At 45.9% G+C, this 19,559-nt stretch overlaps 1 long non-coding RNA gene across 1 annotated transcript; it reads left to right on the top strand.

The window, feature by feature from the left end:
- The first annotated feature begins 14,290 nt into the window (after window positions 1–14,290).
- LOC107974189 (uncharacterized) lies at window positions 14,291–19,007 on the top strand. The gene is made up of 2 exons (XR_001716750.3): window positions 14,291–14,770; window positions 16,663–19,007. It is a non-coding gene; the product is annotated as an uncharacterized LOC107974189 (long non-coding RNA).
- Window positions 19,008–19,559: the final 552 nt, after the last annotated feature.

The raw sequence follows: 19,559 nt of genomic DNA, 5'->3' as shown, positions 1-19,559 counted from the left end.
ACAATAGTGCCACAGAAAGTAACCATACGTTGGAATTGAAGACATTGACTTTCAAAAATTACTAGGAGACATTAATTGGATATGACCTGCTCTAGGTATTCCTACCTATGCCATGAGTAGCCTGTTTTCTATCCTTAGAGAAGGATCCTAGTCTCGCTAGCCTTTGGCAATTACAGGAGGCTGAGGCAGAATTACAGCTAATTGAGAAGCAAATACATAAAGCTCAAATGGAATAGATCAAAAAAAGACTTTAGATTTTTTCCAACTCAGCATTCACCTACTGGTGTTATTGTCCAAGAGCAAGACTTAGAATGGCTTTTTCTTCCACATACTAATTCGCAGTCCTTAACTCCTTATTTGGATCAAACTGCTACTGATAGGAAATGGGAGAACTTGAATTGTTAAATTGCATGGATATGACCTTGGAAAAATTGTCCCTCTTACAAAGGCACAAATACGACAGGCCTTTATAAATAGTCTTACTTGGCAAACCCATTTAGCTGATTTTGTAGGTGTTCCTGATCACTTTGAAAATTATTTCAATTTTTAAAATTGGATTCTCCCTAGAACAATTTAAACCAATTGAAGGTGCTAAATATATTTTTACAGATGGGTCTAGTAATGGTAAAGCTTCTCATTCTGGATAAAAAAATTTTCAGACACCCTATACTTCAGCTCAAAAAGCAGAGCCTGTAGCTGTATAATTGAGGTGCTGAGTGCTTGAGATGCCTGTCACTGTAATATCTGATTGTTCATATGCGGTTCACTCCACACAATTGAAAATGCTAAGTTACACAATTTCATACAGATGAACAACTGATGACTTTATTCACCCAACTGCAAACAGCAGTTAGGAATAGAATGCACCCTTTTTACATTACTCAATTAGAGCTCATACACCTCCCCCTTCCAGGACCTTTGACCGCAGGGAATCAAATGACTTAACGCCTAGTTGCTACTGCATTATCTAAATGCTAGACACTTTCACAATTTAACCCTTAATGCCTCTGGTCTCAAATGCAGATACAGCAATATCTGGAAAGAAGCTAAAGCTATCATCCAGCCATGCGCAACTTGCCAAATGGTGCATTCCTCATCTTTTACAGGCGTTAATCCTCGAGGATTGGAACCTAATTCTCTTTGGCCAATGGCTGCCATATATGTTCCCAACTTTTGGGAGACTAGCTTACGTGCATGCATATGTAGATACATTTTCTCACTTTAGGCTACCTGTCAAACAGGAGAATCTTCTGCCTGTGTTAAGTGGCATCTTTTACAAGGCTTCACAATCAGGGGCATTCCAACTTCAGTTAAAACAGATAATGCCCCAGGCTAGAGTAGCCAAGCTCTAGCTACATTTTTCTCTATATGGAATATTAAACACATTACTGGCATCCCATAATTCATAAGGACAAGGCATTGTAGAATGAATCTCTTCCTAAAACAGCAATTACAAAAACAAAGTGTGGGGTTGGGGGTAACAGTGACTATGGAACTCCAAATATACAATTGAATCTAGCATTATTGACTTTCAATTTTCTGAGCCTGCCTAAAGGCCAGATGCTATCAAGCAGCTGAACAACATCTATAGAAACCAGTGGCAAAGACAGAAGACGACTGGTTTGGTGGAGAGGTCTGATAACAAAGTCAGGAAATAGGTAAAACAACAACATGGGGTAGAGGTTAATGCTTGTGTTTCTCCAGGCCAAAACCAGCAGCCAACTTGGATACCATCAAGGCACCTGAAACCTTATGAGCCAGATGCTGAGGAAGAGATTTGGGGAGGAACCCGAGGACCCCCGATTGCAGCCATGTCGAGACTGACAATAAGGAAGACACCAGTCCCGGCAAGCAACACTCACCAGGCACAGCCACTCACCTGGGGCCAGATCAAGAAGCTGATAAAGATGGGAGAAGAAAATCTGAAGGCGGCGGAATGACCAGCTATGATGAATAATCTAATGGTAGCTATGATGGCTGTGCTCACCATTGCTATGAGTAATCCGCCCCCCCCCCCCCCAGTAACTGCTGAAACAATTATATTGGGCATATATTCCTTTTCTACCACTTCTACGGCCAGTAATATGCTTAAAGCCCCTAGTGGAGGTATACACTAATGATAGTTTTTGGATGCCTTTTTCTACAGATAGAGACCTGTCTCACCCCCAAGAGGAGGGAACAATTATGACTATCTTGTTGGAATTTGAGCATTGTACCTATTTGCTTAGGGAAAGCCAATGGGCGTTTACCTCCCAATCTTGGCTGGGGATAGTGCCTGAACATATCTCTGTGGCAGTTACATATGCTTTCCAAGCTTAGTATTTATTACAATGATTATGCTCCTGTAGCCAAGGTTTACCACCCTCAAAAACCTATCTGTAAAGTGGATTGGACATGGTCAGAAAAAATGAAGGCATTTGAGACGATCATATCGTAACGCAGGCAGAGGTGTTGCATAATGATTCATATGGAGTTATTGATTGGTCCCCTAAAGGGGCATCTATGAGGCCCACCTCTCAATCTGCAGGTAGTGGTCACTCTGCATCTAAACAAAAAATCATCTGATGGTGGACACTAAGTACAAGCAAGAGTTCCTATTATTTGGGCATATGGTATAGTGGTACCTCAACCCCAAATGATATGGCCTGCTGTAGGAGCTAAACATAAGGAGTTATGGAAAATATTAATGGCACTGAAAAAAAGATTTGGGAAGGGAAATATATTAAGCCAACCCAATATAATCCTAATTACATAGTAGAATTGGCCTAACGATTCAGTCTGGATACAGAGTTGTGTCCATCTGCCTTTCCTGCTGGTAGAGTGGGTTTTTTAAAACTTGATCTCCCTAATCATGTAACTTGTCAGGAATGTAGTTTTCTTGTGTTAATTCTTCCTTGTATAATACTGATCATTCTATTTTAGTGGTAAGAGCCCGAGGAGGAGTATGGATACCCGTAAAGCTTTCCTGTCCTTGGGAAGCCTCTCCTGTGCATATTGTTACTGAAATTCTTCAAAAGGTTGTCACAACTGCTGCCACAGTAGCTGGAGTTGCTTTGCATTCCACAGTACAAACGACAGACTATTGTAAATAATTGGTAAAAAATTCTACTTTGCTGTGGAATTCCCAAATAGACCAGGAACTAGCTAATCACATCAATGATCTCCAACAAACTAATGTGGCTAGGAGATTGAGTAGTTAGAATATAGAGTACAGTTACAATGTGACTGGAGTACTTCTGATTTTTACATTACTCCTCATCTGTGAAATGTAACAACATTTAAAAGGTCATACTGGGTATTTTCTTCAGATATTGCAAAACTGAAGGAACAAGTATTTCAAAAGCCTCTCAGGAACATCTGACGCTAATGCCAGTGCTTGAAGGAGCTGCAGATGGATTAGCAGCTATTAACCCATTAAAATGGATCAAGACACTTGGAGACTGATTTCAATGATTGTGCTTTTAATCTGTGTAGTCTGTAAGCCTACAGATGCGGATTCCAAATCTTGCGAGAAGTAGCCCACCATGACAAAGCTGCCTATGCCTTTATCACTTTACAAAAAGGAAAAGGGAGCCGTGCTGGTAGCAAGCCCTAACCCTGTCATAAACAGGCATTAAACTGGCCATAAACAGGATTTCTGCAGCAATGTGACATGCTCATGATGGCTATCACACACACTGCTAAAAGTTGGTTTACTGGAGCAGCGCTAGGAAAACCTGGCCCACCCAGAGCAGGAAAACTACTCAAACCACAAACAATAGCAGGAGCTGCCTGTGCCTTAACATGCTTTTGCTGCAGATAATCAGCCAGGGCCTGTTTCTCTGCTCCTCACTAAGAATGCTTTGTTTCCCATAAGGAATGCTTTTAGCTAGTCTATAGTATGTAGAAACTATGCTTATCACTGACTTTGTCAAATGTATGGGTCAGACTGACTCTCAAGCTCTGAAGGCTGTCAGCCCCTTGATTCCCACACTTCATTCCTGTGTCTGTCTTTAATTCCTCTAGCGCCACTGGGTTAGGGTCTCCACAACCAAGCTGGTCTTTGGCAGTCTGGGACACTGAAGGACACTTGATCAACCCACAGCCAGTGGCAGGTCTCTGCTGACTGGACTCCAGGCCAGTTGCCTTACACTGCCATCTTCCCCATGGCAGGCCTTCCTGCACCAGCAGAGATGTCAGGGATACATCTGAGTTTGGCCTTGGAGTTTCTACCTCATGCCTTAACATCTAGGTGGTGGACAATACCTGGGGGTTTGAGGACGCTTACAGAAATGCCAACCAGCATTGGGAGACAGAAAAGACTCTTGGATCAACCTCCACTTGAGTATGGAGAAGTCAGGAGGCAAGGAGTGGAACCTTCAGAGAGATCGAGGAAGATAATCCCATGTTTGAACAAGCATCAGTAGGAACTGAAGAGGGACAGCAGGCTTCTAATTCACCAGGCATTACCATGTTACCAGGAACGCCAGCAAAGGAGACCAAACAGAAGGTCTGTTACAGGTGTCAACACTTCACCCAAAGAGAGCAGAGCACAGTAACTGACCAAAGCCTCAGTATACCAAGCTCACCGATTACCATCAAAAACCACCACCGGTTAACCTGCTTCACCAGGACATTCTGTAGGCCCAGTGCCAACTATTAGAGCTGAGCAAAGGCCAAAAGTTAGAGGCATACATATCTGCACCTTTGCCTACCCACATCAACAGGATGCTCCCAGCAGAGCTGAGACTGGAATCCAGACATCACAAAGGTTGTCTGAAGTGGACAAGGGAAACATCCCTGTGAAATTCAGAGCAGATTTATCTTCCTCAGAGGAACTGCCTGCCCTGGAAGAGCCTGCTTCTCTCAAGACGATTCATACAATCGTGGTGACAACTTTCACCTCAGACTTTGCTGGCCTTGTGGGGATAGAATCACAACCAGGGTCAGGACACCAGAGGCAGTGCAATCGCCACAAGAGGCCTATGGAGTTGGGTGGTGTGGGATCCACGGGAGAAGTATCCCTGCAGACACAGGCGTCTGGGTTCACTCATCTCCAGTTTCGTGTTGGACACACCTGAGTTCCAGGAAAGCCAAGAGGCAACAGTGTATTTTTGCTTCCTGCCTCCAATTTCACCCCCATACCTTGAAGGTACTACGTTGTGCCTCTAGTGTGTTAAGTGAGGTCTTGATGAAAAGCCTCTCGTAGGTATAGAACATCAGGAAGAAGGGCATATCTATGGCACTTAATGACAAAGCCTCAGTCGATTCCATGGTGCTGACCTCTGAAGTCCGGTCTTCATACCTTAACAGGCCATGCACACACCAGTGGGTGGCAGATGTCAACTTAAGACACCCCCCCGCCCTCCACAGCAGTGCCTGCTGCTTCATAGGTTGAGATACAGAGCCTCGGTTTGAAGATGGAAACATTTCCCAAGTTACCATTAATTCTAGTTAATAAGTAGAACAAGTCATAGTCCCAAGTGTCTACTCTTCTAGACATGACTTCAGCAGCTCTCAGCTGGGAACTTCCTCAGCTGACCATTGTAAAGGAGTTGAGAGAAGAAATAGCCGTTTGCTCCTGTACTGAATTTGTCAGAATACTGCCCTAAGAACTGCTTCACTCTAGTTGTAGACTTCAAGTGTAAGTGTTAAGTCAGAGTCCTTTAATTCTCCTTCCCAGAAATTGATAGACAAAGACAACACCTGCAGCGGCACTCAGACTAACATTCAAGATGTCCCTGGATCCCAAAGCAACTCCATGAAGGGACCAAGACTACAGGAATCCAAGGCTCTTGGAGAATTCTTTCAAAGTCATTGCTCCTGCTTTGTCATTGGCTATAGCTGAAGAAGGAACTAGGGTGGAAGCAGTTTGAGTATTTGACACTCAGGCTTTCGTGAATGAAATGAAAAGCAGACAAAAACAATCCCTAGTCATGAAAGCTGTGACATGCTAAATATCAAGGAAGTGAGATCAGTTGGCTAGAAAAGTTGATACTGTGCATGATGCCGTTGAAAACTTTAGTTAAAAAGCAAACTCAAAATGCTCAACACCAAACTTGAAACGTTGCTAACAAGCATCTCAGTTATGCCTTTTTGACCTATGCAAGATATTCCGTATATTGGAAAGATGTATCCCACTTGGCCTCCTAATGCTTCTAGATCTACCAGCTGTTAACTGTGGTTTCAGCTTCTCCCGCTTGTATTTCTGATCCTAACAAGGAATGGAGTGACTGGTGACTAAATGTGTCCTGCAAGTGCAAAGTTACACAAAACCTACCTCACTGGTCAATTCCCTTGCACTGGAATGGAAAGCTCATTTATGGCATCACTGACAACTTCTGACCAGAGCAGTTTAATGCAGTACTGGAACAATGGTCGACCAACGAGAAAAACTCCCTTTGCCTTCCAGAGCATTTACAGTTTCTCTCATCTAAGCACGAGGACAACTTACAGACTAGCATGTTTACATGTTATGAATTTCAGAGAGCCCTGATGAACATGACTAAGAACATCACCACTATGCCAACTCAGTGGGCACAGAGCTCAGCCCCATTGCACAAAACAGCATCAACTCCCCCTACTTAAAATTCTCTTTCCCAAAAAACATTTTTCAGGATATTCGAGTTCAATAACCTGAGGCCTTTATGGTTTGTCTCCAGGACAAACACACAAGGCACTTTATTTTCCACTGAGTTGTGGTTTTTTTGCTGCTTTTTAAAGCTTTTAAGGTTGCTTCCCACTCATATTGAGTTTTAAGTTACCTGATGGATTTAAGAAACCATATTCACAATGTGCAAGCATAATTTTGCACCATTTTAGTTGAATTGGATCGTTTTTAAATTTAGATTTGACATAAAGCTGTACATAATGTATCCAGCTAAGTTTAGTCTGTGCTTCCTAGACTTACAGCCTTGCCGTGGATCTTTTTCACTTGTCCTGGGTCAATGAGTTTCCAACTTTATTAGTAGGGAATTTTTGCTTTTACTGAAGACAAACTGGGAGGAGAGGTGGAGTAGGAAGGTTTGTAACCATCATGATACAGACACTAGTTTTGGAGAAGAATCCTCAAAGACGAGGTGAAAAGAAAGCTTGGGAAGCAGGGGATTTGTGGTTCGTTGCTCACCCCTGCCCCCAACTGGCTGTTGGTCAGAATTTCAGTGATAATACCCATTTCTTCCTCAGACATGTTCTTGTCCAATTGTCTTTTCCCAAGACACCAACCAGGAATTGAGTTTAATATCCAGAGGATGTTCAGGAAGTCATTCAGGCAATGAATTTAGGTGTTTGCCCAACTATGAAGTGTAGAAGTTTCTTGCCATTGAATTTGAGGCCTTACTGCAAACTTCTTTCAGTGAGTTGAATATATGTGCCAATTAGGTGTTAATGTCAAATTTTCCACATTTCCTAATTGTTTTAAAGATGTGTTCACTCAAGGTAAACTGCCCACTATAAGCCATACAGTTTTTTTTTTTTTTTCAGGTTAAGATGTAGTTTAAAGTCTTAGTGGATAAAGTTATATCCACAGGTAAAACTGAATAAAGTATGTAGCAAGATTCTTGAAGGTATGTTGGAACGTAGAAAGCCCCCTGGGATGATAGCCAGCCATACATGGGTCATGGAGAGGGAACAGGAACTCAGTCCTCCAAGGACTCCTCTGCAAGCAGCATCAGAGCAGCTTCTCAGCCTCTGCCCAGACAGGCTACATGTGACCCGAGAGCAGGCTACAGGAAGGCACAGAGGTCATTCAGACCCACACTGGGCTGTATACCACACACTATGACTGTGGTGCCGGTCCCAGTCCCAGTCCATAATAGGAAAAGGATGTCCCTAATCAAGAGGAAAAAAGGCAGTATCATAAGCCCTAGGAGCTCAGTTTAGGAGATGTGTTCTGGGAGGTAGGCAGTCTGCTCCCCAGGGAATGCCCCTGGCCTGACCCAAGCTACCCTGACTCTCCACACTGAGAATTGGAAGTAGTCATTTGGCAGCAGCCATACATCATCTCCTCTGTGGAGAAACCCAACGGCCCTCCAGTGTTCCTAGGAGAGATCCACTCAGCTGTCTTCCACAGGGGGGTTTTGACCCTCACAACCCATCCCTGCCCAGCTGTTTCTTGCAACACAGCGAGACACCTAATACAGTATTTCCTCCTCTACCTTATTCCTGGCTGGCTGCACTTGCACACGCCTTCCAGCCAGAATACAGGATGCACAGATACATCCTGCAAGCAATGCGAAAGGGCTTGGGGAACACCAAGCATAGAACTTCCCAACCCGAGCATAGACAACAGGTTATGCCACATGCCTAGAGGGACTGCTGGCTTAGAGATGGGCCACTTGGCTTATTCTTATGGCTTGAGGCCCAAGAAAAGGCCACTGAGCTCTTTGGGGGCATGCACAGATCACCAGCATTGATTTGGGGGTGAGGCCGTGCTCATGTTTTCCAGTTCTATCTCCCAAATCACCTGGACTCAGACTAAATGAAGGTAGATTTTAGCAACTGCTTAAGAACAGGAGTTTGAGGCATTCTTCTGAAACACATCAGGTAGAGAGAATCTTCCCCAAAATGAGGGGGGGAGGGGGACCACCAGCTACTGTAGCCTAGTCCCCAGGGAAGAAGCCAAGTTTATAATAAGCAGGCACAAGGCCCTGGAGTGTGGCCAGTCCACAGCACCACTCCCCAGTTCATCTGATGTCACTTAGGATGTGGCAATACAGGCGGGGGCTCACAGCTAGTCCCCCCTAAGTGAAGAATGGGGCACTAGCAAGATTGAGGGCATCTAAAACATGATAAAGGTCCCAAGTAGTCACTCAGGGAAGCCCCTTAAACACCACCCCCACCCAACCTTCAGTACACACAACCAGCTCCACCAGCTGTCAATCTCACAATGATGGTGAAGCCAAGTCCAGGGTCACCTAGGAGCCTCCTTTCCCACCCTGCAGCTCATCACCTGAGCTTCCCTTGGTAGGTGGATCCATGGTCCTAGAATTGAGGAACTCGAAGCCCTGCTAGGATGCATGGGAAACCTCAGCAGTTCAAGGACAGGTCCCCAGATAAAGGTCTCAGTCAGGATCTGCCCTTTTCCAGAAGACAGGCAGTACACCCTCCCTTTCCAAGGAGCTGGGTGCTATGCTACACCCAATACCTGGGCTAGAAGTTTCAACATTCTTCTGTGGACAACAGCCCTCGTCGTAATGCAAAGCTGCTTGAGCCAATGTTATGCCACACATCCCTGGATGTGGCCACTTCCAATGGCTAGAGTGTGAGGAGTACACAAAAGCCCAGCCAGGTAATATTCAAGGCTAGCTGTGGAAGCTACTCTGGCTCCAGAGATTATGGCCTCATTTAAGCTTCTTTTCCAAAACTAACAGTTTGCGTCCACCCTGTTCCAGTTTGCTTTCAGGTGTGAGAGCTCACTTCACCAGTAAACCTAATGCCTTAAACAATTTCCATCTCCAAGTCTGCCTCCAGGGAACAGAAGTTGACTTCACATACCCAACTATTTCATTCTCAGATCACTGTAGAAAGTCAAACAACCCACTTGGCTCCTCCAGTATGGAAGTAGGCAGAAGCCCCCTGGGTTTGCTAGTACAGATTGGTGTTAGACTGGTTGTTATAAACTTAGTTGTGTAAAGTCCAAGGTCCACCTGGTCTTCCCAAGAGGACACGTGTGTCACCGTGTGACTTTTCACATTGCACAATTGGTGTCTTAAGCCTATGCCATGAACCTAGAACACATTACAGAATTCGTCCATTCACATTGTGTGTCAATCTAAAAACTTAAAGACAGAAATTTAAATATAGATCAAGGAGATACTTTGTAATGAGGTCAGCACAGAAGGTTTAAGGGAGAGGGCCCACTGGCTGGAGTACAGGAATGCCTTTTTTGTATGCTCTGGACCTCTCCACCAGGCTCAGCAAGACTGACAGTCTTACGTCCCAGTCTGACTTCAGCCCCATCCTGCCTTTCCCTTTTCATGGGTTTTAATCTGAATATTTTATACAAACTTAGTGTTGGCTTAAAGTGTCCTTTCCCAAGCGCTCAACTACCCCACCACAAACCACCCACGGAAGTAGTCTCAGCCTGGTTCAAAGGAGGGAACAGTCAGGCTTGCAAAAGCCTCTTCCGTAGCCTGCCTCAGTTCACCAGCAGTTTCAAGAGACAGTTTGCTGCCAGGAAACAACCTATGACAAGCACAATGCACTCCAGTTGCAGTACCTACTTTAAACCAACAACTGTTCTCTGATGCTTCTCCCTTATTACCCACAATGACCCCGGATTGTCAGTTTAGAAGGTATGTACTTCCCAAACGTAGGTCCAAGCAGACCTCGACAGTGTAGCTCCAGATACTTCCAGAGGACCCAACTACACTGCCAGGTCATGTTTGGCTCCTTTTTGCCGGAAGGTGAGCAGGAACTGCTGCTACACTGGGCCATTTCTTGGTGCCCCCAATGCCTGACGGGTCAGGAGTAGCTAGGCCATTACAGCAAACATTGCCTGATAAGGACAGGCCAGCAGGGGCTCAGACATTAGGTGGTTGTTTGGTCACCTTTGAAACAAGCAACTTTGACAAGTATTGGCCATGTGTGAGGGGCTCTGAGGACTGACATTAGGAAAACAGATAATCTTATGGTCCTTCCAGACCAACTGCAGCTGCAGTTTAGGATTTGAAAATCATAGCTGCCCATCAACTGACAACCATGCCAACCTGTCAGCCATTGCATCAGACTTGCTGTCCAGCTGTGGAGTGTGGTTACCCAAGGGCTCCAAGCTCTTTGCTGTTATTCTTGGGATGGCCCCAAGCCAAACTGAGTCGAGCCATTTCTACCTCATGTGGAATTCCTGAGTGAATCCTGCTCTAGTGCTCCCTACTGGACTGGCAGGACTGGCTGATTCACATTATGATCTGACAGCTTCCCTCTTCATTCTAGGTCTTTTGCATTTCTAGTTCTCTCAGCATCTACTTCCTGGACAACTCAACAGCAAAGCCACCATTAAGCATCAGTAGCAGTAAATGCAACATGGTGCAAGGAGGCGGAGAGAGATTTGGGACCGCCACCTCTGTAGCCCAGCTAGAAATTTGGATCTCCTGGTGAGAGGTAAGCACACTAGCACAAGGATGGGGAAGGCACACTGACAGAATGCAGCCTCACTTTCTTGTGCTGAGCACAGGTCCTGTGCACACCTGTCCATCCACTTCTGAGTCAGTAGGCTCCTTTTTCCAAGTTTGAGTCTCGGACAGTGAGTCTGGTTTCCCAAGGAGTAAGAGCAAGAGGCAGAAAGCCAACTTGTGTCTCCACACATCAGAGAAGCAGCTCAGAATTCTTTAAACAAGTAGGATAACTTTGCTATGTGTAGGTATTGTCACTAGGCCACACACATGAGCATGTGGTAATTAGCAGTCAAGCCCAACAACCCTGTGGGCCTGTCAGCCTCAGTCAGGATCTGAACAGAAGATCTCTGAAGATAATCCCAATGAAGAAACATGGGGAAGAGGAAGTGGAAAACCAAAGCATAAGTTTATGAAGAATCAACTAAGAATATTTCAGTCATTTAATACTTCAGTCATTTGCAGAGAACCCTTACCCCGATTTTACAACCAAAAAAAAAGTGGCCAGCGAAGTCTCTTGTCCTATGTAATAAACAACTGGTTTCAAAACAAGAGCCATACTACCACCTAGAGGCACATACGATCTACACTGCCAAGAAACCATGATCCCTCTGCCCAAGTCACCTATTTTTAATCCAGAAACAACAGGTGGAATCTCCCACTGATGACACCGAGCAGAACTCTCGTGCCCAGGAAGTTCTACTGGGTGGAGCTGGCCACTCTTCTGTAGTAATACAGGGGAATCTCAGCAAATAAGATGGCCCAAATAACTGTAGCCCCATGGGTTAAAGAGGATACCAAGCTGGGATTTGGGATATCCAGGTGACAGAGTGGCCTTTCTAGATGTCAGTAACGTTTGCTTATCCTTCTGCATCTCAGTATTCTCAAGCCTGAGATGCAAGAAAGCCAGCATGCAAGGCCCTTCTCTCTTGCACTGTGTTCATGGTGTGCAGGTAAAGAGGCAGCAGGAACAACTAAAGGGCTTCTCTCACCATTTCAAGGACAGCAGAATGGGGATGTCATCCCGAGCAGCCTCAATTACCAGCAGAAGCTAGTCTTTCAGGAACAGGTTCTAATGTATGAGTCACAAGGATTGAGGGAAACAGGTACCTTCACTTCAGTTCCAGCATCATGGCCAGTGTTTCCCAAGTAATGGAGAGTTCTTATGCTCTCAAATTGTGGCATATACCTTTGGCAATAGTGATCTCATCTCCACAAGTGCCCCTTGGGCAAGATATGCAGCAGCAAGCAGCTGCAGAGCAACCCAGGTCTCAAGTCCAGCAGCTTTGGGATGAGAAGTCTGCAAAAGTGTTTACTCCTGGGGCCAGGAATGCAATTCTAGGAAATGGTGCTGGGCTTCTGGGAGCACTATCCCACAGGTCATCCCACAGCCATCCACATGAAGCTGGAGAAAAAGGACTCTGCAGAGCTTGCACATAACAATGCTGACCTCAGGAAGACTGTGAGCTACTGGTCTCTTCTGATAGGGCAGTGATGTCCTGAGAAGGCTGAGCTAGAGCACACAGCACAAGACAAGCACCAAAGCAGCAAGAACAACTCCCAAGTGTCAGCCATTACCAAATCCGAAGTAATCTGCACTTCAGAAGACAGAGGTTCTGGCACAGTCCTTGCCTCAGACATTGTCTCCTCCTCAGCAGATATAACTAATACAAGAATATGAAGGACCCCACTGCTCAGCCTTTGTATGAAGGCGTCTCTAAGGCAGCTACTACAAAGTCATCTCCACGGACCAGGACAGCATCTCTGGACACGGCGCATGGCCTGCCAGGACAGCAGCCATATATCCTTTCACAGAAAGCCCCACCAGACCTTGATGGAAGGGCATCCCAACATCTGCCTGGCCTGCATACACTTAGGGCATAGTCACCTGAGGCTTCTCCATTGAAGATAGGAGATGTCAAGGGAGATGCAGCCCCAGCTGTTGCCCTGTCAAGAGCCCCAGGAGGCCTGTGTGCTGGAGCAAGTGTGCAACCCCCACCACCTTTGCTGAGAGCTGCCTGGGACTAGTGTTTTGAATGAGTCGCCGGTGGACATGGACCCACAGAATCTGAGGGGACGCAGAGGAGCAGCTGAATGGCATGGTGGACCTGCATTTTTGAAAAAAGCCCCAACTTTGACACAATTTTCATGATTTTGGGCTTTAGGATGTGGAATCATTTCTCAAAGTATCGTGGAGAGTTCTGTCGTTTCGAGCAGGTCCTGCTAGCACTGCCATACACAGCTCATCAGGCCACCCTACATAACTAGGAAACACCGCTCGCACAGCAGTGCCAGCCTTCTAGGTGAGCAACACTTCCTGAAAGGCAGAGTTGCCTAGGAGGTGCTTTTATGTAAAAGCATGCCCACCATGGTTTGTGTTCTTTCCACTTTACTTGACGATACTTAATGTAGTTACAAAATGTTATAATTTAAGCAATAGAGTTACCAAGTAAAAACTTGGTCTTTTATTCTTGTTCTCAGTCCTGAAGACTATAAACTCATTGTATAAATTATGTTGTAAGGAGTTTAAGTCTGTTGGATGTTTTTCAAGTTTACATTCTAACCAATGTCATGTGATACTAGTCTACAGAACAAAGCAGGCTTTGTACGTATTTCTACGGCAAAAAAATAGTTCATAAGCCAAGCTGATTGTGTTCATGTTTTCCGTGAAAATTACTGCAAACAAACTTGGTACCTGGGATCACGTGATTGTAACATGGGATGCTCGCCTAATACTGAGGACATTTGCCTGCTTAGCACGGTGCCCGGCCTGGTGGGTGGGGGTGGGGGTGGGGGTGGGGGTGGGGGTGGGGGTGGGGGTGGGGTGCGCAGAGCAGCCTCTATGCACTGAGCTCAGACTCCTGCCAGGCAGGAGATCCTGGGCTCTCCTGCTCATTCATGGCTGCCTCCCCAGGCAGGAATTGGCCACATTTCAGAAGCCGTTTGTTCAGGGGGATGGCATTAGTTCACACAGGATCCAGACGAATCTAATGAAAATGATAAAAGTAACAAGAACTCCTCCCCCAGTGTATTCCTCAAATCCGTCCAGGAGTTCCAAGAGCCATCAGCTTGTTTCCATTCTGGCCCTTGGCTGAGGGTCCTTAAGCACCACCTGGAGGCCATGAGGCATCACAACAGACAATGAAATCATAAGTTCTTAGGAACTTAGCATTCTGACATCACCCCACCCAACAAAGATCATGTGCCCTAGCAACAATGGAACTTTATTATTTAGAAGTCACCCCGTCTCCTAGGAAAGGATAAAGATATATCACCCATGCTCAAAGAAAATGAGCCAAACTTGAGTTTAGGAGATGGCAGCCACACACAGCAGGCTGTCTTGTAAGGGGCACAGCAGCAACCCCAGGACACTGAGGGCAGAGCCTCCAGGACCCATCACTGGAGATGACTGCCTGGGAAGACTCACTTCACCGTTAGAGAAGTGTGGCCTTCCCTGGTGGCTCTAGGTTCACAGTACACAGAATTACCTGCTTTGAGGCAACGCTTCTCTTACCAAGTAGTGACTTAAGAAACAAGATGTATGTAATACTAGTGCCTGGGAAGGAAAAACCACCAAGTATGGAAGAGATCAGTTATGACAGCAGACAGGCTCTTTCACAAAGTATACTGAAGGATTCCTGAGTCACCGCCTAGGATGGCTCCTCCAGCTGCAGTCCAAGGTAAAGTATTCCCATCAGATCCCTTTATCCCTAGGGTCCTCAAGGCCACCTCCAGGAACCCAAGGCTTCTGGTCCTTTTCCCAGGAAGCCAGGCTGGCTCCTTTGTCTACAAGCATGATCACAGCAGCCCCAGGAGCCATTTCTAGAACAGGACAAGTGCTGACTGCCAGTGATCAGACACTGAACCCCATTCTTCCTGTCATGGAGTTTGCTTCTTCCCTGGTCTCCCCCCCTGCATCGACTTTCATCCAATGCACCTGCTGCTGGCTCAGTCCTCCTGGGGCCACATGTAGCTCCTAAGGATTAAGACATATCAACTCCAAATTGGAAATGCTAAGAAACAGTTGTCCAGATCAGGCTCCCCTTGTCATGCAACAACAGGATATAGTGGTTTCTGTAGTTCAGTCCCCTTCCTTTAGGGATTAGAAATAAAAGATGGGAAATGAGGCAGAGCAGCATTCACTTTCCATTCCAAGGTGTCTTGACAAGCAGAGATGGTCTAGTTGGAAAGCCCATAAGCTCTTCAGTTGGGAGAAAGCCGACAGTTAATGTTTTCTGAGAATGGCTTTCATTGTATTTAAGCCACTAAAACGTACTCAGTAACAGCATAGTCAAGTAACAAGCGAGTTCAGGTGATGACTCCTATCTACTTCCACCTGGAACAGACGAGACATTTGTCTAATAGAAAACATCACAGCTTCTATAGTCTTCATTGCACATTTAAGTCAAAGGATTTTGTACAAGTTTAGTCTTTCCTCACAATTCACCATGCAAGTTCAGAAAAGCAGAACTGATTTGTCAAAGGATGTTAGGAAAACCCTGGTTGGCCCGGAAGTTGCTTTTGTAGTCCCACCCAGCCAACCATCCTTAAGAGGGGAATCACACAGCCCAGCCTCAGCACAATCAGCACTCCACTGCAGAATTCTAGGCATCAGGCTGGAGCCCAGCGGCGGGCACTGGAAGAAAGTTAGAGTCCTACGGGCCCCGCCCCCACCCCACCCATGACTGCTTCTCCCTCTGGGAGGGCGAGAGATTCAGTCCCTTCTTCCGTCTCCCTGCCAACAGATTCATCTCCCCTGGGCACTGCAGCATGAAGACTGTCAGCCCATTCTCTCCAGTCCAAAGGCTGCTTTTGAGGGATCATTCTACAGGAGCAGATTCCCATCAGAAGGGATTTCATCCTAGGGAATGCACTAAACACCAAATCCTTGGAGATGCTCTGGTCCTCCAGGCAGTACGTGCCCAGAAACTGATGTCCCCAGAAGTGATGAGGGCACCCTATAGTCCTAGGGAGGAAGGGGTAGATGAGCAGGCCATAGGAACCTTCCCTTTTCTGCATGGCCACTTATGGGCCCACTCTGCCTTCAGATGAGCACATGGAGCTTCTAATTCCCAGGGTGGCCCAGAGAAAGCAGACCTGTTTTTAGAAGGCTCCTAAGTTTAGGACACCCTGCCTCTATTAGCAGCTGCCCGCAATGACTATCAAGTTATCTTGGTCAGAAATACTTCAATGGCTTCCACAGCCCTTTCTGGGTCCTCTTCTCACCAGGGAAGATAAAGCTTGGGACCACTATCCAAAACCTCCCAGTTTCCCCCGAAACATTGCCACCCAGGGAGGTTAGGATGTCAAGGACAGGGTTTCATCTGCGAAGATTATGGAATATGCCCCTCCTTCCCGATAACTAGGCAAGGAAGGTACGCCTTCAGCAGCTAGTCCATCATGCCTCCCAAAAAGTGGGAGGAAAGCACTCAAGCCTAACTTCCGAAAGGTGGGATGAAAAACTCCTATTCTGTTGGTTCTGAACAGTCAGATCCCTCTGAGGATGTCTGGATGAGGGAGAAGCGGGGGGGGGGGAGTGGTCAGACCTCAGCAGCCCACTTTCATGTTCCAGGCCCCAGACCACCACGAGGAAGAGGGGAGAAAAGCTCTTGATGCTAAGTCCTCTTTCAACCCCAGCAGATGAAGGAACAAAGGAGATGGAGAAGGAGCACCACTCACTGAATCCTGCCAGTGAGGGACAGAACAATCCGACATTCCTCAGTCATTTAAGACACTAAAGCAGCTTGTTACGTACCACAAAATCCAAGTCTAAATCTAGAACAGCCTGTGGGACTGAAGCCTCCATCTCCAGTTCCTTAGTGAGCTTATTCTTAAGTGCATACAAAAGCCTCACTTTCCTCCAACTGCATGTGCAATGTGCTACTCAATTCATCTCAAAACCCTTCAGGCCATTGAAGGGTATTTTGTATATCCCCCCTACCTTCCAGTCACTCCTGTGGAGAACAGAGTAGCCAAGGGGTCATGAAGCAGCATCCTCTGCTCAGAAGCCTGCAGGGGGAAAGCTCACTGCTACACGATTGAGATCTCACCAGTGCTTCATGCTGAGCCACAGGTCAAGACAAAATGTGTTATGCGACATTGTTCATCTGTAGGAGAAAACCTGGATGTTTGTTCGTAGGAATGAGCTGTTCCTTAGGACAGACATGACAAGGCATACCAGCCTTCATTCTATCTCCACTAAATGGGATTTTCTTGCTCTTTGAAGAAAGCCCCCCTAGTTCTTAGAGATGACCAGTTGATAGCATTCTAGATACCTAAAGTCAAGCAGTTGTCAGGGTACCCCTTATGATACTTGATCAGGAGCCAGGATAGAACAGCTAGAGCATCCAGGCACTCTCGTGTTAATGTAAAGGCCCATTCAGTTTAAGAGAAATTATTTCCCTATTTCATCAAGGCACTTTCTGGAAGAATTTGTGTCCCACAAGGTCAACTTCTGAGTGTGAGTATGACAAAATGTCAAGTCCTGGATTTAAACAGACTGGAGACGTCCACTGTAGCAACTGCACTGGCATCTCCCACTGACCCGTAACTTCTGATGACTATAAAAACATGGGATATGCTTGGAAGAGGCCAAGTGTACAAAAGCTATCTGCTGAGCTCAGCAACTTTGGCTTGGATGTACTCTAAGCACAGGTGCATTCCTCTTTTGTTATGAGGTCATTTGGGCAACACCCACTCCAGTTCTGGTCTAACAGCAGTGGAAGTCCTCATGGAGACATGTGGGTCACCTAGAACTCAGACAGGACATGGGCCACTTAGTGACCACTAGAGAAGCTTTCTGCACAAATGAACGTCCCTCCTAACATCAAAGTCCTCTCAAAGCTTTTTGATTTGAGAAGACAGGATTTTTAGCAGCAAGACCAGGGTGAGGAACGTTTCCCAAGTCAGAGGGCAGACTCTGAAGATCCAGTACATCCCTTAGGGGGAGGTCTTAGTCATGGGTAGGGGAGAAGCCTTTCTCCATCTTAAGCCTGCCCTGCACATGAACTAGTGGTAAACCTCACATCCCCTGGAATAAGGTCAGATGTCTTCTACCAATCGGATTTTACCCAGAAGAAACTTTCATAAGACACGACTCAAAGGACATCAAAAAATGTACAGCTATGAAAGGTCCACCGAGAGGGATGTCCAGACATCCACCACATTCACCAGGTCCCATATCAGCTTTCACAAGGCTAATCCCATGGTGATTTTGTAGCACCATAACTCAGGACCATCATTATATAAAGGATGTGTTTTCGTTTGGTTTGGAATGAGATGAACTTGATAGTTCATGGAGAACTCCTTGAGCTAGCAGTGGTACCCTAAGTCAAGCATTCAGAAGTGAGCTCCACCTAGGGTTACTTAGCCTTATGTCACTTTCCCTAAAGCCTCACATAGGACGACCTTCTTTAAGCCTCAGAACCGTTTAGAAATACTAATTACAATTTGCAATACTCGAGTTAAAGTGGAGTCAACTAGAACGAAGAGATGGGAAAATCCAACGTCATATCGGGGTTTACCAAGAGGCTGACATGAAATGGCATTGTCTAGAGACCTCAAGGGAAAAACAGGAAGATACAAAGGGCAGTCCAGGCACTAGTGTCCTGCTTGACCTAGCAGATACTCTGAAACCCAGAGACTCATTACATACTTACACTGTCAGCAAAAGGTGGCACCTGGGACCCAGCCACCTGGTGGTGGGGCGTCACCTCCAAGTGCACTTCTACCATTATGACTGGCTCTGCAACTCAGAATGGCTGCATCCTGGACCCAGCTCAAGTGTCAGACATGAGAATCTTTGTCCAGGAAGAAATTCACATGGTGAGGTTGTGATGCCAATTCTTTGTTTTTAATCAAGAAATTTGTACAACTCTGTGAAGTACCATGTCATGAATAAAGACATTGAAGAACAAAGTAATTGTCTGCAAAATTGCACAAGCCCAGAATATTCATAGTAACCACCTGTGGCAATGTCAGTTTCCAGTCCTGGTTCATGATTCACTGAAAGTCCTTTCAGGGAAGGCTTGAGACTTACCCAGTCTGCAACCCTTATCTGCATTCCTGTAGGTAGGCACCTAGACACCATTCAACAATGGGCCTAGGCCTTCCTGGAAAAAGACACCTAACATAATTCATGCCCAGTGAAACCCAAGTAGTACAGAGAATTGAAGATTAAAAGATTTAGTGAAAGTTATAATTCCATTTAGAACATCCCATGATCATGAATGCCCTGTCACTGACCTGTGCATATTTCACTGGAACAATTTTACCATGAAGATGCCAACATTCATTCTGGTCATGGGACCTTTAGTAATCCCCATTACTCACAACATGGCTGCTTATTGAGCAGAGGCCAGCCGTGAGCTCTCTGCTCTGGTTCTCCAAAAGTCTGAGGTCCACCCCCGAGAAGCCTCTCACATGCAGCTCCCCTCACCCTAGATCAGCCAGTACCCAGAGTTAGGACCT

The sequence above is a fragment of the Pan troglodytes genome, chromosome 3 (assembly GCF_028858775.2).
Source record: "Pan troglodytes isolate AG18354 chromosome 3, NHGRI_mPanTro3-v2.0_pri, whole genome shotgun sequence".
Classification (NCBI taxonomy): domain Eukaryota; kingdom Metazoa; phylum Chordata; class Mammalia; order Primates; family Hominidae; genus Pan; species Pan troglodytes.
Note: the sequence above shows the minus strand (reverse complement) of the source record. Positions and strands in the feature narration are given on the sequence as shown.